The following is an 11,143-nucleotide window of genomic DNA, read 5'->3' as shown; positions in this document are numbered from 1 at the left end:
TTTCACCTATTATGGCTTTTGATGCTGATTCACATTTATCTCTTCTTCTAGCCTCTTCGTTGAAAAAAATATCTTTAACCATGTTCATGGTTAGAATACCATTTGTCGTTGAATTGCTCAATGAAATCACCAACTTTTTCCAGTTGTCCGGTAACGAGTTGAGAAGTAGTAGAGCTTGTAGTTCATCATCAAAAGCCATATCCATCAATGTCATATGATTCACCAAGCCAATAAACTTGCTAGTGTGCTCTATCGTACTCACAATGTGTTTGTATTTTAAGTTCATGAGTCATCGAATTATCATCACCTTGTTCCTAGAATAACCCTTCTCGAACATCGATTCTAACTTCTTCGAAATAGCATGTGCATCATTTTCTTTTACAATGTGGTAGAAAATATTTTGGTCAACTCAATGCATGATCGTAGCAGTTGCTTTCCACTTCAAAAATTTACAATCTTCATCACTCATCGTGTTTGTCTTTTTCATGCTTTGTAAATGCCTACATAAATCTCTACAAATTAGCAAGTCAAGCATTTTGCGTTTCCAGACCGAAAAAGTTGTTCGAGGTTAGTTTAATCATCCCGATCGAATTTTGCTCCTCCATTGGGTACACAAGAAATTTGGTTTGCCCAACCAAATGCTTTGATATCATTTGTTGGGGAAAATATCTTCTATAACAACTACGAAATATTGTTACTTTCCTCTTTGTATGCCACAATGAGATAATCAAGAACTCAATCAAATAGCAAAAAATAAAATCAAGCACACAAAGACACATCAATTTTAATGTAGAAAATTTAACAAAGATAAAAATCACGGGATCCATATAGAGTTCTTAAAAACATTCACTATATTGTAGTAATGTATACTAAGTCTTCTATAGCACTTAGAGGTTCACTAATACAAAGTATTCACCCTTAATGATGGATTACAAGAACAATGACAAGAAAATATCTCACCGAAATGGAATACTCAAATAAATATCTGAGAGAAGTCCAAATAAAGATCTATACTAGTTATATTGTAAAGAATTATGCGAGGATTCACCATCTGTGATTCGAGCCAAAACTCACATTGTTTGAATGTTCGATCGTCTCACCGATACTCTGAATATATAACCCTTATTTTTATTTATTTCTCTTTATGTGTGGTTTCTTGTATCTGACTAAAAACTATTATTGCTTGGTCATCCCAACAATCATCACATGAGGTGAACCCAACACTTTTTAGTACATGCATCTCTATAATCTATTTATCATTTTTTCTCTATAGAGTTTATCTAATTCTTTTAAACTTTAATTTTGTTTTATGGTTAAATTGTTTCGGTTTGGTTTTAGTTATGCTGTTTGTATGTGATTGAAATATTTATCTGTTTCAATGATTTTATTTGTTTGAGGATCTTGCACAACACAATCATTACTGGAAAAAGTTATGTTAAAACTTAGATCACACAGTTGTCCAACAAAAAAAAGATTTAACGACAGTTTTGGAACAAACAATGTATCAGGTAAGGACAATATAGAACTTCGAGCGATATTAATAGTTTGAACATTCAAAGTAGTATTATCAACAATATGAACAACCTACAGAATAATAGGCTTTCTAGTGGATGTGAGAAAAGAGGATTTAGAAGTCATATGATTATAACATTTTGAATCAAAAAATCATGAGGTAGAAGTATCTGGTGTGGTAGATAACATTGGAGAAGATAAGATTGGAGAAAATGTAGTACCATGATTTGATTGAAGTTTTTGTAAAAGTGATTGAAAGTTTTTAAGAAAATTTGGGGAAATTGTTCTCTAATGAAGTACATGTGACAGCCGCAACGGTATATAATGCAAATTTGGAAATAAAGTTGAATCAATGTGAACATCAATATTCAGAAATAAATACACAAACCCTAAACGGCCATAAAACCTAGAATACCATGTTAGAAAAAAAAAAGTGAATAATATTGTGTATCTATATTTAATATAATAGAGGTATTTATATTTGAACTACATTAACAGTATAAAAGAAAATATAATAAATATATTACAAAATTTAATATAATAATATATTAATACATTAACCATTCTAACAAAAATGGTTTCTTATATAAACTTGAATTCAGATCTAGGAAGTGTTTCTAATTAAATATACAGGGTGGTTTTCATTTCATTTTTATGTGCTTTTTTTGTTTTTTGTAAGGTAAAGTCATTTCATAAAGTATGCCATCGCAAAAACCGCTAGGGGATATGTTAAGATAAATGTGGACAAAACAATTTGTAAAATTGAACATTGGTCAGTTGTTGGTTTGGTGGTTAGAGATCATGATATTGTATCGATAAGATATCATTGTTCTATCATGTTGATTGTTGATCCTATTGTGTGTGGGGTGGGAAACAAAAGGCATTTTATGGGCTATGATGCAATCAATCGAATTGTGGGTGGTCTTTTGAGTTAAATTGTGAAGATTTTGTTTTATGACTCCTACAAATGAAAATACTGTGAAAATTTCAAAAGATTTGTCATTATATGCAAAAGAATATAAATATGTTTGTTTTGATAAAATAAATTAACACTCTTGCATTACCAAATTTATTTTTTTAAATCATTTACAACTTTTCACTCGACAATAGGTATCACAAAAAGAGATCATGTTAAATTGTGAGTAGATATCACATGTGTCGAAAAATGGATGAGACATCTAAACACATTTTCCTTCATTAATTGCACTTATGTTAACCTATTTTGAGTATAATGGAGTATTTTGGGCATTGAAAGTGACAAATATTGATTTTGAATAATTTGTTATGTTGTTTACTTGAAAATAAAAAATAAATAAAGCCAATAAGAGTTGACCAAATAAAAATCATCAAAATTCACTCTCGTAGAGGTTTAAATTGACAACATTGTTACATCAATTGAGTGAATCGTGGATTTGTTAGATGAGATTATACGAAATAACGTATTTGATTATTATTCAATCTTCTATTTCAATCAAATTGTTCCTATTTTGCATGAAAGTCTTATGTCATCAGTTGGGGAGTATTTCACCCTATTTTTTCTTTGATGTTATTTTATTATAAATAATCTTATTCAAGTTTGTGGCATCATTTTCTTCTCTAACATGGATATGTATGTTTATGTTAAGAAGTTTTAATAATAAATAACATGCATAGACAACTTATCGCCGTCAATCCTATAATCATGCAACCTACGATTGTAAACATGGTATCGACTTTGTGTCTTCTATCATACAAATATCGAAGAATATTCATCAAGACAAGCCGAAATATACCATATTTCCCATAAGAATATCCAGTTGTCCATCTGCCACCATATTTGAATCAAGAATTATTGCTTACTTACTTTGCTTTAAAGATGAGCTGTCACCACCACTTTGGTGCGCAAAGGAATATATACCCACTAAAGAAGCATGCATGCATACATGCACTATCTACTATCTTATGATTCAATCAATCATATTGGCATGTTTCTTCAATAATTCAAGTTTACATTAATGTAGTGTTGTTTTAAATCAATTTTTTTAAAGAGGAAAAACTTCATCTTAAAAGTTTAAGGCTATATTCAATATTCAAAGATATATCAATCATGATTGTATATCATTTATCAAAGTTAATTATAGATTTGAGATTTTCATAACCACTTAAATCAATAACAAATCCAAAACATGTAAAACTGAAATCCACAACAACAAAAAAATCAAAATTTGATCCATTTATGATTCAACTAACATATCTTCAAATCTCGAATAAATCAAACAAAATAACATAAATAATGTTTGTGACAGAGTAATACAAGATATATAAATAATAGTCTGATGATAAACTCAATTGATTTTCTTGGTGGGCAACAAGTCTTCCGAAATTAGAAAATTGGCCATGACCGACTAAGTCGCCCAAGTAAATATAGCCATTCACAAGGTTTACAACCTACAATTTCATATGGCGAAAAACGAATTTACTCTAAACTTCGATCATGCTTCATGAAATCAATCATTTCAATGACTTGAACCACTAAGCGATATAAAATGAAATTATAGAAACAAAAATGACGAATTTCTTGGAACCTACAAAGGTTATTATAAATTGTGAAAGATGATTAAAAATATCATAATCAATATAGTATCTCTCTTAAACAATCAAAAAGTTAAACACAATAAAATAATTAGATAAATTTCCCACTAAAACTGCCTTAATCAGTTTCTAGAACAACAAAACAATATTATATTTAATTAAGTTGCCGCAATGCTCTCATAATGGAATTTAATAGACAAAATGAAGATTACCCAAATGAGATGGAATGTTTATTAATTATAATAACATTTGTTTTATGTTAAAAAAAATTGTGAGATTGGGGATGTTGTCTAATATTATTAGCCATGTTGAAGTAGATGAGTTCGGATGAAGACGTGTCATTATAACTAACTATGTTCATTTTAACCTCTAAAATTAATATCTTTTTGCATGAAAGATTAGTTTGATTTATTTTATTAGTTATGCTCAACATTGTGATCATTTTTTTTTAAAATTTATTTACTCAAAAATATCAAGTTTTAAATAAATTTCATTTAATTAAAAAAAATTAATTTAAATATAACAAACAAAATACTTAAAATCAAAAAGGAAATCAAACAAAATTAAAGATCGCTCAAATTCAAGTGCAAAAATTAAGATAAAAAACCATGACAACCATGAATTTAATTCAAGAAGCCATATTTTGAGATAACCCGAGTTAAATATTCTTAGTGTTTATAATTAATAACCCTACGACTTTTCCACTTAATAACTTAATTGGAAATAGAAAACATTGAGGCTTTAATTATAAAAACTAGCTTTACTTTCATAGGTTATAAAGGGAGGAGGGATCATAGTGTTAGTGGTGATAGGGACATGTTATTATTCATGTGATTTAATAGGTTTAGAAGGGAAATTAGAATATTAATAAATTTAACTAATGACTCTAAATGTAAATTCCATGATGAAGCTAGTAAACCTAATTAATCAAGACAAATAGAAAGTTTTGTAGCCAACCGACCCAGCAAAAAGGGCACATATATTGATGTTATGTGCCCTCAAACCATAACCCTAAAGTTCCCATCTATATTAGAGATTTATTGCATTATCCTAGATAGCATCAATAATCAATTCAATGCAATCAAGTACCACTTCTTGATCACTATACATATTATTCAAAATATAATTACTATTTTATTTTCATAGTTCCAATATAACATATATCACTTCATTTTTCTTTTCTTTTTGTTTGTAGTGTTAAGAGTCAAATTTCATTCAAAAACAAATCAATGAAAGTAGGGTTCATTACCAAGCATTCAATACTAATTAGATCAATCCACAAAATAAAAGGATCTAAACACCAACAATCAAAAGTATACAAATCTGAACCGAATGCCCATGCTATCATGTAAAGGCATTGGGATAACTCCAAGATGAAATATGTAGGTTCACGAAGAAAAAGAAGTTTTTGAGACAAAAACATCATATCGTTTTGGAAGAAAAATTCCAAAATTCTTTGTAGCAAAAAATTTACCTCTAGATTTGTCAACCGATAATGGGGATGATCTTGCAAAGGAAAACTGAATCTACAATAGTGTTGATAAATGGGAAAATCCAATGTGAAACATGAGAGTTACTTGTAGCTAGGAGTATCTCTGGTTGGCAACCAAACTTAAATAACTTAAATTGTTAAAGAATAATCAACTGATCTAGATATTTGATATTTACACCTCATATAAAGAAATTATTGCGCCCAAGAGGATTAATCCAAATCCATTTAAAGACAAAATCATACTCTGACCATGAAGTTATAAAGTATCGTTGAGATAGAAGGATGAGTATGGAGAAATAAGTTGAGTAATAACAGGTTAAAAGGTTAAATATATATCTAAGCATGTTTCACGTTCATGTTAAATAAGTTTGCATTTTAGTGAGACATTTGAATTCTATAATTATTCGATGTGATATTATGATCTTAATATGTTTCATTAGAGTTATCCCACCTAATATAGATTTGATATGATGTTATGATCTTAATTTGTATAAGATCAGTATTTATTGAGCTCATAATTCTTCAAGAAAAACGATTAAATCTCTGATCGACACCATTGACTTTCCGTAACGAATATCAGAAAGTGTTATAATATTAATATGTTGGAATTATTTTCAATATTTGGGTACATATATTATTTAATAATTGTATATTAGTTGTTATCATAATAAAGATTAAAGCCCAAATAAAGTGATCTATTAAAGTATAAAGGTTATGGGTTTATTTAGACATCTATAATAAATATGGGGACATATTTGTGTAGAAGCAGAAATATCATTCATTATTTCGTTGATGGGCCGAATAATAAATGGGTATATTAGGGCTAGGTCCCCAACCCATATAGATAGCCTACCAATTTGTTTCTCTCATCGAACAATAAGGTTTATGTTCATTTCTCAAGAACACTAAAGAAGAAGGCTATCGATATAGGGTTGGAAGACTTAAACCCCACCCACATCTGACATTTCGATCCAGGTCCAGATCCAGAACAAGAAGATCCACATTCAGATTCAGGTCCAGATTCAAGATCAAGAAAAAGAGAATAACGAAGAACGACTTAATGAACCGTTCTGCATTCAAGATCCAGGTACGTTTCCGCAATTACAGTTTATCTCGATTTATCGACATAGAGTATACAGATTATAGACTTAAGGATTAAAGATTTAGACTAAAGATTCTAACATAATAACCTTATGAATGATACGCATCAGACGAATACGATCATCGACGATTTCTCTTCAACAAGATATAGTCCATTAGAAAATAATGGGGATGGTAACCCAATTATGAAGGTTTGTTATATAAATCGTCTCAATCAAAACTTTCTAGTAACTATTTAAAGGCTTATGTATCATCTATTAAATCTTAGTAATACTCCACAAAAGACTTTAGATACTAGTCATTTGTCGAAAATATAAAAGTAAGTGAGTTGTCGATTTCACCTCCTCGTAACACATACGACAACGATTACCACAATACAACATATTTTATGCACATATATCCGGTAAGAATGTCAAAGTGAATAACGTTTCATCCAAATAACGAGATTTTTGGATGAAATCTTTCTCTCAAAACTTCTCCCAACAAAAAAAATATATGAATGTTCTTAGCAAATAAATTGTAACAATGTCCCCACTTGAATACTATCCATGTTTTGTCAACGCATAACATTTTTTTCAGACGGGGACACTTGATTGTATCCTACCAAAAGTAAACTCTATTATGTGAATAACTCTCTTTAATATTTAATTTGCTTGTATATTTAATTTGGCTAGCGAAACCACTAGATCAAAGATCAAATATGTCATCGACTGTGACATTTTTACATATAGCAATGAAAGAAAACTCAAGATACGTCGTAGCTAGGCTTTTGGCACTACACCAAGTGTCATCCCATAAACTGATCGAAAGTTCGTCCTCGCAATGAATTGGACTACTCGAAGTATTCTTTCACATAGAATAAATTTTGTTCGAATGTTATATCCCACTTAAGACATTTTGATGAATCAACTAAAACAATATAATATTAATTTTTGTACCATATTTTGTGTAGATAATATAAATCTTAACATAGATGTTATAAAAATTAAAAATAATTAATAAATGAAGATTCCAATATTTGAAAATAAACACAATGTGGGTGAGATTAGTTAGTTAAAGTATGAATATAATAATCTAAGAGCAACTTTAATCACAAGAAAGACAATGGGATGGCATAATGAGGCTCCACTTCCACTCCACTATTAATGGATTTTTTAACTTTTAAAAAGCGCTTGATATGCATTTGAGTGTTTGTCATACTAATCCCTGTACTATTAATATTTGTTTAATCAAACCCTCCCTTTTACGTTGGAAGTCAGAAATGGGAATGAAATTATATGACTAGACACACCCTTTAATAACAACCATGATTACCTCACATAACATTAAATAATAGGTCTAAAATGATAATTTAAATAATAGTAATAATAATAATGTAAAACTACATTATTCCATTCAGACTTTATCAAACTCTCTTTTAATTTTATTCTAATAATTATTAGACTCTAAGTTCATTGACAACTTATTACTGATATTTTTGACTAACTTAAATTATAATAATTTTAAACTATTATGATAATTCGTAGTAATTTAGGTAATTTATGTCCTTTTTAAGAAATTAAATAACACGAATTTGTTTCACTAGCAAAATATCGTAAATTTAAAAGAGGGTCATGAAAGTTGAAAGGGGATTTGCCTCCTTAAATTAAAAAAAAAAAAAATTATCTTGTTTTATGTCACATTTTTGTACTTTAATTATTATTTTTATTCTTGAGACTTTATTAATTCACCTCATCTTTTATTTTATATTGAACAATTTGTTGTTTTATTTTAAATGTATTGATTTTTTTTCATATAAAAAAAACTTGAGATTCATTAGGTAAGGGTAGACCACCAACTCCCTTGATATATTTCTACCAAATATATATATATATATATATATATATATATATATATATATATATATATATATATGATAAATAATACTTTGTATCCCAAATGTAGATGACCCTATTATATATTGGACAATTTTACTAATCAGTATATTTTACAACTTTTATTTTTTGAGTGTTGATCGGAATTTGATATTATTATTACTACCTATATCATTAACATATTCTCTTCTCTATCTAGCTAGTATCATTCACTAATTTTAGATGTTGATACATTTATAATTATTTTAATATTAGAATTATAATAAAGGTAATAAGTTAATTGAACATTTAGTTTATATGGATTAGTTTAGGTGGAGTATTATTCAACAAAAAAATCATATTAAACAAATTTTAATAAAATACAACTCTAGAGAAATATAGTTACCATGGGATGTTTCTAAATTACTATTTTTGTTAATGATTATTTTGGTTGATGGTGTTTGTTTTGGTCTTCTTCTTTTTCACAAGAACTCTAGGGTTTTGATTTTTATTAAAATATTTTTATTAGTGTGTTTAAATTTTGCATAATAATATATAAACAAGTGAATTAAAGGCTAATAATGTAATGTCACAAACGCGTTTACAATATTCATAGTATATCCTTGTATATAAGTAAACTACTATTGTAACATTATTATCAATCCCATTGGAACCAACCAAGAAGAAAATAGTGGTCGGGTCATCGAACACTCGTTTAGCTAAACCGTTTAGCTAAACCATAGAGTAAAAAGTTATGTTTGTAAGCTCATAAGTATTCATGTAAAAAAATGTGGGTCAAGGCTTTTCTTAAACTAAACATCTTTCTTTGACAATTGGATCTTATAGATATAAACTGATCTGAAGTTATTTTTTAAAATTGTCCATTCAAAGTTTGTGTTTGCATTTATTTTCCCAAAAAAACTCATAATCGATAGTGTGCTAATCAAGTTGTTTCACAATTTATGGCATATAATTAATATGTAGCTGTTTAATTTTGACTTATATTTAGGTCAGCAGCAAACTTATATTAAATTTAGAGTTTTGACTTAATTGCTCATATGTTTACAACTTGGTAGAATTATTTAACATGCAATCTTCACCTCTTTTATAAAAGTCAATACATGACACATTATTATTTTAACCAAATTATATTTATAATAAATTATTATTATTATTTAAACAATAAACAGAGAAAGAACCCAACTACTATGGACAACACTACTATGCATAACACGAGAATAAAAAGAAAGAAAAAAACAAAGAACCCAAACTTGAAAGTAGCAAAACAAAACAAAAATAGTGAATTATCGAGCCAGTGTTTCTCCAATAAAGCAATTAGATTCCGGTGAGTCCACCGCATCTCTTGTGAATATCGGCCAAAGTCATGATAATGTTATTATGAATGATTCTCAGTTAAATATAATTTTTAAATTTCTTTAACTCATTTTCAACCAAATAAGAGAGATGATAATAATAGTGAGTAACCCAATGTTTTAGATTTGTCAATTTAGACACCGAACAAGTTAAAGAGATGTTTCACATGCAAAATGAATGTTGAACTCCGAAAACCTTTTAAGTTGTATTTAATAAATTAAAGTTAAAACGTTTTAAGTTAAAGTAAAAATTTATAAGAATTATTTAGTTTTCACCTACAATAAATAATTGTATTATAATTGAAATTGGAAGAAATAATCTTAATTTTATTGTGTTTAAGTATTTAAACGTGGAATTAAAATTAAAATTTAGATGGAAGACATAAGTATTTTTATATGTTTGATTTCTGACAAAATTAGTTCTTAAATATTTTCGGTTAGTTATAAATTTATAATATCTTTTATAATAAATGAATTTTAACTAGAAATAAGAAAAGAGTTATAATATCTTCAATACATCCAGTGGCATGAGCCGTAAATAATTAGAACTTGGAGTGCACACTTTCATTATTTTTGCTGTTTTCTATACACATTTTGAAAATCAATTCAATCAATCAACTATTTAGTCAAGTTTTTCCACTAACATCAAAAAAAATAGTGAAAAGTGAGGTAATATATAATACTATATTTATATATTATTGTAAAATATTAATTAAGTAACAAATAAGCTTAATTAAGTGTTTTCTAGGTGAATTGAAATAAACTAAAATAAAAGAAAGAAATAACTTTATAGAAAATGAAGATTACTTTCTCTTTAAGCTAAAAACAAATGCTATGTCTCCCTTTTTCTTTCTTTACTAGCTCCGAACCTTGTGCACAACTTAACCAGAAAAAGAAAAAAATTAATTAAAATAAAATAAACACTTGGGTTCAATTAATTAAGATTAATTTAATAAAAGTATGCGCAATATAGAGACATTAACGGCCTACACAAAATTAATCTTCCACCCAATTCAAGACTTATTTCAACTTAATTTCCCTTTTTCTTTTAGAGCTTGTTTGATCTAGCTTATTTTTAGGGTTTTTAACTAGATTTTATCAAAAAGAAATTATGTTTAAAAAAATTAGGGTTTTTAACTAGCTTATTTGAAGGTTTTGAATGATGAGATATGAGGGTTTTGGATCAAAAACCCTAATTAACCTTAATCAAATGAGCTCTAAATAGGAAGTCATTATTATTA

Source organism: Impatiens glandulifera, chromosome 5 (assembly GCF_907164915.1).
Source record: "Impatiens glandulifera chromosome 5, dImpGla2.1, whole genome shotgun sequence".
Classification (NCBI taxonomy): Eukaryota; Viridiplantae; Streptophyta; class Magnoliopsida; order Ericales; family Balsaminaceae; genus Impatiens; species Impatiens glandulifera.
The sequence above is the reverse complement of the archived record's forward strand: the minus strand, read 5'-3'. Positions refer to the sequence as shown.